Source organism: Phyllobates terribilis, unplaced genomic scaffold (assembly GCF_046119375.1).
Source record: "Phyllobates terribilis strain yellow unplaced genomic scaffold, ASM4611937v1 Scaffold_4__5_contigs__length_816908805, whole genome shotgun sequence".
Lineage (NCBI taxonomy): Eukaryota > Metazoa > Chordata > Amphibia > Anura > Dendrobatidae > Phyllobates > Phyllobates terribilis.
In genome coordinates this window covers 677085457-677099324 of record NW_027362764.1, presented here as the reverse complement: position 1 = coordinate 677099324, position 13868 = coordinate 677085457, and the positions used below count along the sequence as shown (strand labels likewise).

Sequence of the window (13868 nt, the reverse complement as noted above, 5' to 3'; positions counted from 1 at the left end):
GGAATTGGGGAGGGGGGGGTGATTCCTGCTAGGGCCCTGAAATCATAAAACAGGCAGGAGAGTCTGACGCATGGTGACGGAGAGGTTGTAGAGGCAGATAGGGTGTGTTGTCACGTGCGAGCACGTGTGCATGCTGGCTTGTGTGTGAGAGTGCGATTCCTAGGTGTGGCGCGCTGCAGACAGTCAAAGGGATTGTTCCCTTTCATTAAAAGTTAATCCCCGGCTGCAGGCTATTAGAAAGCAACTAACCGCGCTCTACTCACCCTACCCGGGTCTACCGGTGAGTCTCGCCTCTGCTCCCGGCCTGTGGCATTGGCCGTGAAGCTGACGTTCCGTCTACAGCGCTGCAGCCGATCAGTTAGCTCAGCGGCTCTGAGTAAGGCGTTGTGTCTACAAGACCTTTTAAGGAAGCCAGCAAAAAAATTGAAGAGAAGGGAAAGCACAAAAGGACCTGGTCTTGCTGAGCACTGGAAAGGGCAGCCGGCAGCCAGACGTCAAAGTAGAAAAGCAGCAAGTGAGAGGCATGTCTTTACCTACGGCCACACCACCCTGAACACGCCCAATCTCATCTGATCTTGGAAGCTAAGCAGGGTCGGGCCTGGTTAGTACTTGGATGGGAGATTGTAAAATAATACTCTTTCTGTGTTATTTTTTTCTACTGAGGACTTCTCAAAGTATCAATATCGCGATATTCTTATAAAAAAATGTATCTATTTATTCTTGGATTGTCCATTAAAAAGAATCAGATTGCAGCTGGTACATACAATAATTAGTTATAAAGTAATTGTCCATTTGTCAATAATTAGCTTAATTGTTTAATTGTTGAGATTCACCCATCTTTCCTTGGATCCTGGCTGGTAAATCATGTCTTTGTCCAGCATGTGTCCAGGCCTACATGTCATCTGCTTCTCAGCATGAAGATTCTGTGTCTTTTGGGGTGGGCAGAGCAAGAGAGCCCCCCCTTTCTGTACCATGGGCTTTTATAGCCAGTCTATGGACACCTGTTCTACATATGGTAGTGAACCAAAAATACACACACAAATAGCGCATGTCAACTAGACACGATGGCTGAGGCATAGAACTCAGAAAAATGATTATCGATTAACATTCCAAATGAATTTCCATAATTAACCATTTAACATTTCCCCCTTTTTGAGAATAAAAGGACTTTAACTGAAAATTCTCAAAAGAAGATACATTTATCAATCATTTTTTCTTTCCTTCTTCCTTGGCAATATCATTAAATTTCCATAATAATAATAATAGTAATAATAGTATCAATATCGGATTATTGTTATATAATGATGTGAATTCATGTTATGGTAAGCCGTGACTAATATTCATTTAATATGTATAATTATACTTCCCTATATCTAAATTGAAGCAATCGCGGGTTCAATCGTCATCATCTGCTGTCATCGGGTCGTCGTCTCGTCTTCTTCTTGGTTCTTTTATAACACAGTCTTTAGATGAAAACTCCTTTGAAATAAATTACAGCATGTAGATATTGTACAGTCCATAATTGTGCTCATTATTGTTCAGTCCATAAACTGTACTCTTTATTAGAAAGATCATGTGTGTCAGTTGATAAGAAAACAAAGTCCATGGATGAAATGTAGCTTTAATATCTGTGCAGTGTCACCTGGACTTACGTTGGATCGTCTTTGGAATCTTCCGTGTGTCCGCACTGGTGTCGTGTCACTTTTGGAACAGATGTGACGTCTTTGGTCAGTAAAGCAAGGGTTAACTTGACACTTTCCTGCTTTATATAGCACCATAACCAGTACTCAGTCCTTTATATACAGGACACATATGCCAGGTATTACCTGTTCACCAGCTGTCATTGAAGCGTTGCAGGTGATAAGAAATAGTGTTGAGCCACCCCTGTAGTGTTCGGGTTCGGTTCGGTTCGTCGAACACCGGGATGTTCGAGGAACTGTTCGTCGAACTGTTCGTCGAACACCTTAGAACACCGTCGAACACCGTTAAAACCAATGGCAGGCAAAGAAAAACACATAGAAACACATAGAAAACACCTGCAAAGGTGTCCAAAAGCTGACAAACTGCTCAGAAGACACTCTCTTTAAAAAAGCCAGCCGGCAAATTCAGCAGCGGCATACACCGGTACCCGACAATTTAGACAAGAAGGAATAGAGCATCACACATAGATTAGATAGATAGAAACATGTCAGTCACATATATATGAAGTACAGTGACAGTGTTGGTTACTGCACTTGTCATTTAGTGTAAAGGATTTATTAAAAAAAATATTAGTGTTTTCATGCACCGTCACTTTAAAAAGCCAGCCGGCAATTCAGCATCTGTACCCGACAATTTAGAACAGAAAGAATAGAGCTTCACACATAGATTAGATAGATAGAAACATGTCAGTCACATATATAATAAGTACAGTGACAGTGTTGCTTACTGTACTTGTCATTTAGTGTAAAGGATTTATTTAAAAAAATAATAGTGTTTTCATGCACTGTCTCTTTAAAAAAGCAGGCCGGCAATTCAGCAGCGGTACCCGACAATTTAGAACAGAAAGATAGAGCATCACACATAGATTAGATAGATAGAAACATGTCAGTCACATTTATAATAATTACAGTGACAGTGTTGGTTACTGTACTTGTCATTTAGTGTTAAAATAAAGGATTTATTAAAATAAAAATTTGCGTGGGATCCCCCATAATTTTAGGCTCTAGCGGAGGTTAAGCAGACGGCTGGGGCAGATGTTTGAAGCCTCGGAAGGGGGTAATACCCACGGAGATAACCAGGCTACTAATATCAGCCCCCAGCTGAATACTTAGCCTTTACTAGCTATTAAAATGGGGGACCCCCCAAAAAAAATGACGTGGGGTCCCCCCTATTTTAATAGCTAGCAAAGGCTAGGCAGACAGCTGGGGGCTGATATTAATAGCTCAGGAAGGGTGCCATGAATATTGGCCCCCTCCCAGGCTAGAAACACCAGCCGTCAGCCGCCCCAGAAATGGCGCATCCATAGGATGCGCCAATTCTGGCACTTAGCCTCGCTCTTCCCACTGCCCTGTAGCGGTGGCAGTGGGGTAATAGGGCTGGGGTTGATGTCAGCTTATAATGCCAGCTGACATCAAGGCCAGGTTAATAATGGAGAGGCGTCTATAAGACACCTCCATTACTAACCCCATATTCAAAGTTAAAAAAAACACAAACACCCAGAATAAAGTCCTTTAATTGAAATAAACACACAATTCTTTATTGTTCTAAATTAAACCATACTTACCGTCACGCCCATTCCAGCTGAAGCCAACGATCTCCTGTAATAAAAATAAAATAATAAACCAACATCATCCTTACCTTTCCATGGTTCCCAGGACAGCTCCAGCTCTGCTACATCTAGATGACTGGCTGGATCGCAGCAGAACGCTACCATCCAGCCTGTCATCCCGCGGACACTGAGAAGCGCAGGCATGCTTGCGCACCTCACTGTCTCGCTGTGACGGCATCCAGATGAGCCGAAGTCATGTCCAATGAACTCGGCTCACCTCATGCACGTCACTGACAGCGTGGGAAAATTCTCACGCTGAAGCGCTGAGTGCAGGAGAATTTTCCCACGCTGTCAGTGAGGTGCATGAGGTGAGCTGAGTTCATTGGACATGAGCTCACCTCATGCACATCACTGACAGCGTGGGAGAATTCTCCTGCACTCAGCACTTCAGCGTGAGAATTTTCCCACGCTGTCAGTGACGTGCATGAGGTGAGCCGAGTTCATAGGACATGACCTCGGCTCATCTGGATGCCGTCACAGCGAGACAGTGAGGAGCGCAAGCATGCCTGCGCTTCTCAGTGTCCGCGGGATGACAGGCTGGATGGCAGCATTCTGCTGCGGTCCAGCCAGTCATCTCGATGTAGCAGAGCTGAAGCTGTCGTGGGAACCATGGAAAGGTAAGGAGGAGGTTGGTTTATTATTTTTCTTTTATTGCAGGAGATCTTTGGCTTCAGCTAGAATGGGCGTGATGGTAAGTATGGTTTAATTTAGAACAATAAAGAATTGTGTGTTTATTTCAATTAAAGGACTTTATTCTGGGTGTTGTGTTTTTTTTAAATACTCATGGCGGTCATGTCTAATACTGGCGTGACCCCATGAATTTTGGGCTTGGGGCCAGCTGATAATACCAAGCTGGCCCTAACCCCTTTATTACCCAGTGAGCCACCGCACCAGGGCCCTGGATGAGTTGGGTACAGCGCCAGAAGATGGCGCTTCTATGAACGCGCCATTTTCCGGGGTGGCTGCGGACTGCAATTTGCAGCGGGGGGGGGGGGCCAGAAAGCTTGGGCCTCCCTGCGCTGCAGATTCCAGCCCCCAGCTGCGTAGTTGTACCTGGCTGGACACAAAAATAGGGCGAAGCCACACGTATTTTTTTTTTAATTATTTCATAGTTCATAGAAGCGCCATCTTCTGGCGCTGTACCCAACTCATCCAGGGCCCTGGTGGCTCACTGGGTAATAAAGGGGTTAGGGCCAGCTTGGCATTATCAGCTGGCCCTAAGCCCGAAATTCATGGGGTCACGCCAATATTAGACATGACCACCATGAATTTCTAGTAAAGTATTTAAAAAAAACACAACACCCAGAAAAAAGTCCTTTAATTGAAATAAACACACAATTCTTTATTGTTCTAAATTAAACCATACTTACCATCACGCCCATTCCAGCTGAAGCCAACGATCTCCTGAAATAAAAGAAAAATAATAAAGCAACATCATCCTTACCTTTCCATGGTTCCCATGACAGCTTCAGCTCTGCTACATCGAGATGACAGGCTGGACCGCAGCAGAACGCTGCCATCCAGCCTGTCATCCCGCAGACGCTGAGAAGCGCAGGCTTTCTTGCGCTCCACAATGTCTCTCTGTGAGGGCATCCAGATGAGCCGAGTTAATGTCCAATGAACTCGGCTCACCTCATGCACGTCACTGACAGCGTGGGAAAATTCTCATGCACTCAGCGCTTCAGCGTGGGAGAATTCTCACACTGAAGCGCTGAGTGCAGGAGAATTCTCCCACGCTGTCAGTGACGTGCAGGAGGTGAGCTGAGTTCATTGGACATGAGCTCACCTTATGCACGTCACTGACAGCGTGGGAAAATTCTCCTGCACTCAGCGCTTCAGCGTGGGAGAATTCTCACGCTGAAGCGCTGAGTGCAGGAGAATTCTCCCACGCTGTCAGTGACGTGCAGGAGGTGAGCTGAGTTCATTGGACATGAGCTCACCTTATGCACATCACTGACAGCATGGGAGAATTCTCCTGCACTCACCGCTTCAGCGTGAGAATTTTCCCACGCTGTCAGTGACGTGCATGAGGTGAACCGAGTTCATTGGACATGAACTCGGCTCATCTGGATGCCGTCACAGAGAGACGCTGAGCAGCGCAAGCAAGCCTGCGCTTCTCAGTGTCTGCAGGATGACAGGCTGGATGGCAGCTTTCTGCTGCGGTCCAGCCTGTCATCTCGATGTAGCAGAGCTGAAGCTGTCGTGGGAACTATGGGAAGGTAAGGATTATGTTGCTTTATTATTTTTCTTTTATTGCAGGGGATCGTTGGCTTCAGCTGGAATGGGCGTGATTGTAAGTATGGTTTAATTTAGAACAATAAAGAATTGTGTCTTTATTTCAATTAAAGGACTTTATTCTGGGTGTTTGTGTTTTTTTTTAACTTTGACTAAGGGGTTAGTAATGGGGGTGTCTTATAGACGCCTCTCCATTACTAACCTGGGCTTGATGTCAGCTGGCATTATAAGCTGACATCAACCCCAGCCCTATTACCCCACTGCCACCGCTACAGGGCAGTGGGAAGAGCGAGGCTAAGTGCCAGAATTGGCGCATCCTATGGATGTGCCATTTCTGGGGCGGCTGATGGCTGGTGTTTCTAGCCTGGGAGGGGGCCAATATTCATGGCACCCTTCCTGGGCTATTAATATCAGCCCCCAGCTGTCTGCCTAGCCTTTGCTAGCTATTAAAATAGGGTGGACTGCACGTCAATTTTTTTGGGGGTCCCCCATTTTAATAGCTAGTAAAGGCTAGGCATTCAGCTGGGGGCTGATATTAGTAGCCTGGGAAGCTCCGTGGGTACTACCCCTTCCCAGGCTTCAAACATCTGCCCCAGCCGTCTGCTTAACCTCCGCTAGAGACTAAAATTATGGGGGATCCCACGCCAATTTTTTTTAAAATAAATCCTTTATTTTAACACTAAATGACAAGTACAGTAATCAACACTGTCACTGTACTTCATATATATGTGACTGACATGTTTCTATCTATCTAATCTATGTGTGATGCTCTATTGCTTCCATTCTAAATTGTCGGGTACAGATGCTGAATTGCCGGCCGGCTTTTTTAAAGAGACGGTGCATGAAAACACTATTATTTTTTTTAATAAATCCTTTACACTAAATGGCAAGTACAGTAATCAACACTGTCACTGTACTTCTTATATATGTGACTGACATGTTTCTATCTATCTAATCTTTGTGTGATTCTCTATTCCTTCTATTCTAAATTGTCGGGTACCGCTGCTGAATTGCCGGCCGGCTTTTTTAAAGAGACGGTGCATGAAAACACTAATATTTTTTTTTATAAATCCTTTACACTAAATGACAAGTACAGTAATCAGCACTGTCACTGTACTTCTTATATATGTGACTGACATGTTTCTATCTATCTAATCTATGTGTGATGCTCTATTCTTTCGGTTCTAAATTGTCGGGTACCGGTGTACCGCTGCTGAATTGCCGGCTTTTCATGTTTCACTGTGAGCACAGTTCCCATCGATTTGGGCAATCACTCTAATGCCACAACCACCATGGCTGTGGCATTACAGTGAGTGGCAGACAATCCCTGCATGATTGGTGCTCTAAATAGCGCCAGACATGCAGGACACGCTTTTGGTGCACGAACAGTTATCGAACATAACCTCGAACAGCCGAATTTTTTGAAAATCGTTCGGGTTCGTCGAACAACTCGAACACCGCCCAAAACAGCTCGAATTTGAGATTGGCGAACAGTGCTAGTCGAACACCGCTCATCTCTAATAAGAAACCACTGGAACGTGATGAAACTTGAACACAACACAGTACATATAGGATCATCGTCCTCTGCCGTCCTGGTGATCAGTGGTGTGAATTGTATTGTATGTAATGGACACAGTCTATTATAACACTCAGCATTCACACCTGTTACCTTCTGAGACGTCCGGATATCAGTTGCTTCTTCTTGTAACTTTTGAGAATCTCTTTGATTTATAAAAATTAAAAGTCTTTATTAAGATAGAATTCATAATTGCGATGTCTTGATTGAAGTCTTCATTCCCTAATCTGATACCAAATCTGGCAGTTTTTCCTAACCTATAATATCACAGCGTACCATAGCAATCAGTAATATCCATCTAATTATTATCAAAATATTAAAATAAATTATGTTTGGAATAATAAACAATAATAGATAATAATTCATTATCAATCAAGTTCTCCATATGATAGAACATTTTTATGTCATAGGTGTAATTACCTTTTCCAACCCATAGGTGTCAGTGTATTTTGAAAAAACAAGTTTTTATATCTTTATTAAACCAATAATATCAAAGAATGTATACTCCTGAACCAAAATGAATAAATATATGAATGTATGAATGAATGAATAAATGAATGAATGAATTGTTGTGTTTACTCAGAAAATGTAAACATTTTTTTCCTTAGCAATATATATTTAATGAAGCAATACTCTTGTATTAGACATTACTTTATTAAATATTAATGTGTTTTCTCAATTGAGATATTGAACTCAAATAAAATCAAATGAGAATTAAAAAATGAAAAAATAGAAAAATAAGAAGTATAAAGTAAGAATAAAATTTTAAAAATGAAAAATAAAATTAAGAGTAAAAATAAGAATAAAAATAAAAATAAGGCCTTTAAATTTTAATAACAAATGCAGAGTAATTATATTCTCCATAAAAAATACCCCTATATCTCCATTATTTGGATAATTTCATATTTGTCATAACCTTGTACCACCAAAAAATATTAAATTATGCAACTTTGCATGTAATACCCTTCTTAATTATACCATAGTACCTTATTATTATTTCTTCTTTATTAAAATGTGTGGAAAATAAGTATTGATCAAAAGTGATTATGCAATCAGGATCAAAAACACATTTTCCCCCTTAATACCAAAAATATTATTTTATAAAATTTATGTATATATCAGAACCAAATTAAAAATAATTATTCTTCTAGAAATATTGTGCATAAATTTCATATCGATGAGTAGCATAGATTTGACTAAAGAGAGGTGTGTACCTATTTAGGTAACCATTAAAAATAATATTATAGTTATTCAAGAATATTATCATGTGGAAAATTATTCTAAATATAAATTTGCTTTGTAAACCATTTTGATGTGTGGTTGCCCTTATCCACTATTAGTTAAATCAAGAAATAATAATTATTAAAGAAATATAGAAATATATATATGTAGATAATACCTAATTATGTATTATAATTTCCTCAGAATTAAATATTTTTTGTAGCTTCACATAAAGAAACATTTTTTTTTTTCAAACATACAAACATACGAGGCCTCTGTCACATCAATCACACTTAGCAGCTGCTGATTTACTCATCTGTCACCTTCACTCTGACATTCACAGATCTGTTCAACTCAAACATTCCACATATGAAGTTTTAGATATATATATATATATTTAACCCAAAATTGTTGTATCCCAATTTATTAATGCGCATTGCCATATCAATTGAATATCTTTATATTTCTTTGACTATTCCCCAAGTACATATTATATAATATGAGAGTAAGTCACTGGAATTTCAGACACTTGAAAAAACTCTTGTCTTAGATTCTTTTTTCACTGGCTGCCCGGTCTTAAGTTACATCAGTTGAAAATATAATGAATGGGATCCTATACTATTAGCTCAAAGTTCAAAGGCCGCAGCTGTCACACGTCATGCTGTAAAGCTACTTTAATTTGCACGAACACTTCATGCACAGAAAATATTAGCAACACAAAAGAATTAATAAGTATTACATATATATTATAGTTCAACTAGATATATTGTTATTATTTTAAAATGTTATACACATGAAATCATGCAATTTTTTCACTTCCTGTGTGAATAAAGAAATAAATCCATTTTAGAGTTCTTTGATCAAATCCTGCTTTGGAATGAAAACTCTAAGGAAATATAAGAAAATAAAATTAAATAACAAATTCATACAGAAACAGAATTATTTAAATATCTTATACATATATTGGTTGGTTCTAATGTAATTCAAAATATTGCTACTTAAATTTATAGATATGTAGTTCTAATTTATTAATTAATATATATATATATATATCTTATAAACGTATATATAAATACAATTATACGCAATCTACTTAGACAAGTGTATATATATGTATATATATATATATATATATATATATGAACTATTAGAAACTATGTAACTACAATTTTACTGCATAAGATTATAAATAAATATTGAGACATTTTATTACATTTTGATACAACATTCTAATTACAGTTTTTCCTTAGCCACTCCCTAAACCAAATCTTCTGTCTCTCTCAAATATCTCCAGGAACGCCCTATTTAGGAAAGACATTTTTCTATCCTTCAAAACCTCAGAGAACTGCCTGCTCTTCTGTCCACATTCCGTGACGTCACTGTGAGTTGGTCGTCTCACCTGTCTCTGTCCATCAGTTTCAGCCATTTTCCTTTTTAGAGAATCACAGTTCTGACTGAGAATTAACTCATTCTGTGGAGAGATGGATCTTTGCACTGGCTGATATGGCTTATAACATATATGTAATCTTCTGCGTATTTGATAGAGTTCACTATGGGGATGACTCAGTCTAGGAGAGTTTGATATTGGCTTTTGGTAAGATTTTACCTTTCCTGGTTTTATAAATTTAGCTTGATTTATTTTCTTTTCACGATTCTCATGTTTTCTAACAAAATCCAGCATCTGCGCTCATTCAAATAATGAATTTTTTTGTGATGCCATAACTTGGGAAACTGAATTTAGGAATTTGAATTTTTGTACAAAAGTTGTTATCATATGTTGTACTTTTCCATTTTTGATGAGAGCTTTGTACAACCGTTCAAATATGGATATGAATGTATATGTACATTCCTTCCTACCAATCCTTAGTTTCTGCAGATCTTCTATGTTGGGAAAATCCTTTGTGACACAATAAAACAAATATCTTAATCTGTCCGAATCATTTTCCCATCCATTAGGAGAGTCATTTTCACAGGGCATTAAATGTAAACGTCTGGACAATGTCACAGGAATCCATATTTTAAATAATTGATTCCTCTCCTCATTGGATAAATCAAACTTATCAGAGAAGCTCTCAAATGTCTCTGAATTTCTACAGGCATGGATTTTGACATCATATTTTGCATGATTTTGTATAATTTCAGCAAATTTTTCCTCATTTTAATTTGGAGTTGAGCCTGGGTAATTCCAGAATTCTCTGATATTTTTAGTGGCTCTTGTACGTCCGTTCCTCCTACGTCACTCACGTCTCCTCCCACATCACCTAGTATGTCGGTTTCTCGTATGTCAGTCATGTCTCCTCCCATGTCAGGTTTCTGTATGTCCGTCTCTTGGTCAGACCCAAGGTCACCTTCAGTTACAGACACGTGTCTTACTTCTTGTTCATTTTCCACATTACAGTCTGAATCAGTATCACCGTCTGACACTTCTACACTATTTTCCTGCTTAGAAATCTCTAACACAAGACTATGAAAAAAATCTACCAAATGTAGAATATTTCTCAATTTCTGTTTGTCTCTATTTATCAATTTAGAAGTTAACTGTAAATTCTGCAATTCACATTCTTTGTATAAACTGAGCCACAAAACTTCTATGTCATCTCCTACATTAACTTTGAAATTAATATTACTTTGTTTAGCAAAATAACAAAATTATATCCATATTTTGCTTACCTTAAGATTCCTTGGCTTCTCTTTATCAGCACGTCCTGTCTTCAGTTCGTCTGATTCTTTTCCTGTGTGATTCTGTTCCTTGTTAGTACCTCTGCTTCCTGTCTTTCCTCAGTCTGTAGGTCCTTTCTGCTTCTCGTGACAAACTAGTGAATTTACTGACACGTGAACAACAGCTGTTCAGCTCGTCAGGACTCCCCCCTTGTTCACGGAAGAAATTCACTTACTTAATTTAAAAAACAAAAAAACAGGACTGGCTGGCTCACCATTGTAAAATAATACTCTTCTTGTATTATTTTTTTCTACTGAGGACTTCTCAAAGTATCAATATCACGATATTCTTATAAAAAATGTATCTATTTATTCTTGGATTGTCCATTAAAAAGAATCAGATTGCAGCAGGTACATACAATAATTAGTTATAAAGTAATTGTCCATTTGTCCATAATTAGCATAAATGTTGAGATTCACCCATCTTTCCTTGGATCCTGGCTGGTAAATCATGTCTTTGTCCAGCATGTGTCCAGGCCTACATGTCATCTGCTTCTCAGCATGAAGATTCTGTGTCTTGTGGGGTGGGCAGAGCAAGAGAGCCCCCCCTTTCTGTACCATGGGCTTTTGTAGCCAGTCGTATGGACACCTGTTCTACATATGGTAGTGAACCAAAAAGACACACACAAATAGCGCATGTCAACTAGACACGATGGCTGAGGCATAGAACTCAGAAAAATGATTATCGATTAACATTCCAAATGAATTTCCATAATTTACCATTTAACAGAGACAGCCTGGGAATGCCAGGTGCTGTAGGCTTTTGCTTTTTCCTTTCTTCCACCAGCAGGGCGCACTCTATTCTATGCCTTTTTTCCATTCCCTTTCACAAGTGCACACATTTATTCTCTTTTCTTTTTTTCATTTGCTTTCTCTCTTGCGCTATTTCATCTCTGCAAAATACCAGCATCCTTCTGATCACCGTGGGCCTCCAGCATTGTTGCTTCTTTACTTTTAATACTAGGCTCCTTTTCACCAGGACCAGCGTCTCCCGGGTGGCAGGAGCCAACCAACGGTAACCCCAAGCAGAAGACCTTTGCAGGCAACACGACCCTCCCCCCTGAAGAGCAGCTCAAAGTCACTGGCAACCATGTCACCTTCTTCCTTCATTCACCCCTGGACGTCTCGCTCCGCCCCCAAGTTACGGGTCCAGCTTGCTCTTTCTGTCACATTACCGCGATGAAGGGTTTAGCCTGCAGGAGACCCTGCGCCGAGACATTTTTGAAGACACCTGATGCGGTGGGTGAATCACTGCTAAACAAACCACACCTGTAGGGACGGCACAGCCTTTGCATGGACCCTTCGGAGCCCGCCCCGTCACGGCCAGATTGCTCGCCATCAAGCGATCCTGAGAAAGGCTGGCCAGGCGATGGATCGAGCAGTGTCTACTGGCCATACCACCTTGGATACGCCCGATCTCATCTTATCTCGGAAGCAAAGCAGGGCTGGGCTCGGACAGTTCTTGAATGGGAGTCCTCCTGGGAACACCGGGTGCTGTAGACCATTTTGATGACGTTTTGCCCTACTGCCCAGCTCGGCTAGCATGGAACGGCGCCTTGCTGGACACCGACCTTAAGTAACTTAGATGATGGAAGCCCCAAGGCCTCTGAGCCAGTTGGCAGCTAAGTACGCTACCCCGCCGCCCTTTACGCAGGCCTGACACCGAGCTCCTTACCATGGCTAGGAGTGCTTATTGACTCCGCAGCTCGCCGTGTGGAAATGATGGCGTTAAAAGCACCCGGGGCCGTGAAGGGGCCAGGCTTTCAGCAGGTGCCCAGGGAAGGTTTTGGATGCCGGCCGCCTAGCGAGGGCCAGCAGAAGTAACATGTTTCTCTGCAAAGAAGCTTGTGTAGCCAAGCCAGAAGTTTGACAAAGAGCTAACCTCAGTGCAAGGAAGGTGCGGAAGGAATTGGGGAGGGGGGGTGATTCCTGCTAGGGCCCTGAAATCATAAAACAGGCAGGAGAGTCTGACGCATGGTGACGGAGAGGTTGTAGGGGCAGATAGGGGGTGTTGTCACGTGCGAGCACGTGTGCATGCTGGCTTGTGTGTGAGAGTGCGCTTCCTAGGTGTGGCGCGCTGCAGACAGTCAAAGGGATTGTTCCCTTTCATTAAAAGTTAATCCCCGGCTGCAGCCTATTAGAAAGCAACTAACCGCGCTCTACTCACCCTACCCGGGTCTACCGGTGAGTCTCGCCTCTGCTCCCAGCCTGTGGCATTGGCCGTGAAGCTGACGTTCCGTCGACAGCACTGCAGCCGATCAGTGAGCTCAGCGGCTCTGAGTGGGGCGTTGTGTCTACAAGACCTTTTAAGGAAGCCAGCAAAAAAATTGAAGAGAAGGGAAAGCACAAAAGGACCTGGTCTTGCTGAACACTGGAAAAGGCAGCCGGCAGCCAGACGTCAAAGTAGAAAAGCAGCAAGTGAGAGACTTGTCTCTGCCTACGGCCACAACACCCTGAACACGCCCAATCTTGTCTGATCTCAAAAGCTAAGCAGGGTTGGGCCTGGTTAGTACTTGGATGGGAGACCACCTGGGAATACCAGGTGCTGTAGGCTTTTGCTTTTCCCTTCCTTCCACCAGCAGGGGGCACTCTCTTCTATGCCTTTTTTCCATTCCCTTTCACAAGTGCACACATTCATTCTCTTTTCTTTTTTTCATTTGCTTTCTCTCTTGCACTATTTTATCTCTGCAAAATACCAGCATCCTTCTGATCACCGTGGGCCTCCAGCATTGTTGCTTCTTTACTTTTAATACTAGGCTCCTTTTCACCAGGACCAGCGTCTCCCGCGTGGCTGGAGGCAACCACCGG

General features: G+C 41.4%; 2 pseudogenes; both read left to right on the top strand.

The window, feature by feature from the left end:
* The first annotated feature begins 12443 nt into the window (after positions 1–12443).
* On the top strand, positions 12444–12563 carry LOC141269174 (5S ribosomal RNA; annotated as a pseudogene).
* A 932-nt stretch (positions 12564–13495) lies between these two features.
* Positions 13496–13614, top strand: LOC141267904 (5S ribosomal RNA; annotated as a pseudogene).
* The last annotated feature ends 254 nt before the right edge of the window (positions 13615–13868 follow it).